Here is a 2715-nt window from a genome sequence, read left to right as displayed (position 1 = left end):
CCCTCAGACTGTTGGTTCTCTTCTCCTTGAGGCTCAGCCATAACACCCGCAGAGGTTTGGGGTTGTTCTCCTCCGCAGAAGGATTCTGGAGGCAGCCCGGATCCGAGGGAAGGAGCCCACCCAAAGCTGGTTTACTGCAGCAGCGGACCCGGCACTGGCCTGCCCTGCCTGGTGGCACCGGAAGGAGCCAGCTCCCCATCCTGGGATCCGGATGTACCCAGGCAAGGACCACCTTGGGGCAGGTGGGTGCTTGCAGCTGGAGGCTATGGCTGGAGCTGAGTTGGTCCAGAGCCAGGAAAGGGCTTCACATCATGGACCTGGGGGAGGTAGTTTGCACAAATTCCTGGACAGTAAGCAGCTCTTTAGAACTCACAACTTTGTCTTCCTACCCAACCCCATGCCATTCAAGGCCAACCTTCCGGGGAATCGGGGTTGGGAGACAGTGCCGAGCAGGACATAGTCCCTGCCCTCCAGGTGCCCCCTCCCTCCCCATGGAAACTCTACACCCAAGTGTGACCTTGGGTACCGACCTTAACCCTTTCTGGGCCTCAGCTTCCTCATATTGTTAAAATGATGAAACGAGGTAATCCATGAGAGTCTCTTAGAATAATGCCTGTCAGGCTATCAACATTCAATAAAGGGCAGCTATTATCAGCTATTATCGTGATGATGAGTCTCTAGCAACAAGCCCTTAGAAGCTTGCATGGAAGGCCCACAGGAGACCGCCCAATGCCACCATCTTTGGATGAGCCTTGAGAACCCACCCAGCTGGGCTTCCCAGCTTCCCAGCTGGCAAGTCCTTAGGTATGGAGAAGGGGGCTGAGTACTCTGTGCTCATGGGGACTTCATACCTGAAAGGGAACACACCAAACAGGTCCAGAGGGAGAACTGAGGCTCAGAGAGGCCCAGTGACTGGAAGAGGTCACAGAGACAAGTGGAAGCAGGACCCAGTCCACTGACCTGCCACCCTACCTCTTGGGTTCTTGGGGCCACATGGCTGTGTGGCCACCTCCTGGGCCATTCATCCCAACCAAGACAGCTTGGTGATTTTGATCTAAATTAGATGCCGCCAAACATTTGTATTATAAAGAGTTTTTAGAGTGTTGTGGCTTTTGTCTCTCGCCCGCTCCTGTGAACGGGTATGCCGGGGGACCCGTACAAACAGGAAGAGTGAGAGGGTTGCATGGGAGGTGTCAGAGGGAGGTGAGAAAGCAACCCAGGATGCTGCAGAGATGGAGGGTGAATCTGGATCATGGTCCACAATGGCCAGGCCTGGGCTCAGCTGTGCGTTCTTCCCTCTGGGCACTGGGCAGGGGTGAAGCCAGCCTCTTGAGTGGTGGGGGCCATATGTTGGGAGCTGGGCCTCTTGGGTCTTGTTTTTGTCTCTGCTCCTGCCTCAGCTTTCTCGGCTCTATACCTTCCGTCCCTGCCACTGAGCATAGGCTCAAAATCCTCACTATCCTTCCAGAAGTAGTGCTTGCGTCACCTCCTCCATGAAGCCCTCCTTGATTCTGACCCTCTGCCAGGGGCCATCTCTGAATTTTCATGTTAACTTGTTTATACGCTCTCATGGGGTTTTTGCTTTGCCTCTTGCACTATGGTACAGAGGCAGCAGATTACAGAGCTGAGTGCATGGATTCTGGACTCCCTGGGCCTAGATTCTGATTCTAGCCTTTACCGGTTGTATGGTGGGGTAAGAGTTTCTTTTTCTTTTTTTTAATATTTATTTATTTATTTGGCTGGGCCGGATCTTAGTTGCAGCACACGGGATCTTCACTGCAGTATACCGAATCTTTAGCTGTGGCATGTGGGAACTTTAGTTGTGGCACGTGGGAACTTTAGTTGCGGCATGCACGACCTTTAGTTGCGACCTGAGGGATCTAGTTCCCTGACCAGGGATCGAACCTAGACCCCCTGCATTGGGAGTGCAGAGTCTTAACCACTGGACCACCAGGGAAGTCCTCCCTTTTTTTTTAATATGAGAGTTTCTTAATTTCTGTGTGCCTCAGTTTCCTCCTTTGTTCTAGATGGAGAGAACAAAAGTACCTTCCGTACAGGGCTGATAGGACTTTAATTGAGTCATACATGTGAAGTGTCGAGGCCAGGACCTCGAATGTAGGAAACATTCTCTAAGTGTATGCTCTTGTTGTCAGTGAAGTGTTTGCATCTGCTCCTTACCTCCTCATGAAGCCTGCACCTCCTTGGGGAGAGGTCTCATTACTTAAGCTAATTTGTGTCCCCCCAGGATCCCAGCAGAGGGCCTGGCCACTGTGAGTCCTCACTGACCATGTGTGGAATGGTGATGGGACCCGAGGGCCCTCTCTCCTGCTGCTGTCCCACCCAGGCCCCTGCAGAGCGGGACTGCCTCCGTGGCTGAGGCCTTCCCTCTCACTGCCCCGCCTGAGCTGCGGCAATTTTCCCTGGCAGCTCCCACGTTCTGGACTAACTTTAGGGTTGGTTTCCAGCTGTGGTTGGATTTTTCTGTTTGAAAAATATTTTAAGCAGCTGGTGGGGAAGGGGTGGAGAGGTGGGAAAAGAATAATAAATAAGCTCGTGAAAGGAAGATTGTCTAAATGGCTTGGAGTGGCCGCTTCCTCCAGCTTGGTCTCTGGGTTGTGCCCAGGACTGGGGAGCTATCAGGTGGTTGGAGATGGGGAGGGGACACCCTGGTGGCTTCACAGGCCGAGGAGAAGGACTCCCTTCCCCTCACAAGCA

At 53.1% G+C, this 2715-nt stretch overlaps 1 non-coding gene across 1 annotated transcript; it reads right to left on the bottom strand.

The window, feature by feature from the left end:
- Positions 1-1884: 1884 nt before the first annotated feature.
- On the bottom strand, positions 1885-1957 carry TRNAG-CCC (transfer RNA glycine (anticodon CCC)). Its single transcript has one exon. It is a non-coding gene; the product is annotated as a tRNA-Gly (tRNA).
- Between the last annotated feature and the right edge of the window lie 758 nt (positions 1958-2715).

The sequence above is a fragment of the Delphinus delphis genome, chromosome 11 (assembly GCF_949987515.2).
Source record: "Delphinus delphis chromosome 11, mDelDel1.2, whole genome shotgun sequence".
In the NCBI taxonomy this organism is placed as follows: Eukaryota; Metazoa; Chordata; class Mammalia; order Artiodactyla; family Delphinidae; genus Delphinus; species Delphinus delphis.
The sequence above is the reverse complement of the archived record's forward strand: the minus strand, read 5'-3'. Positions and strand labels throughout refer to the sequence as shown.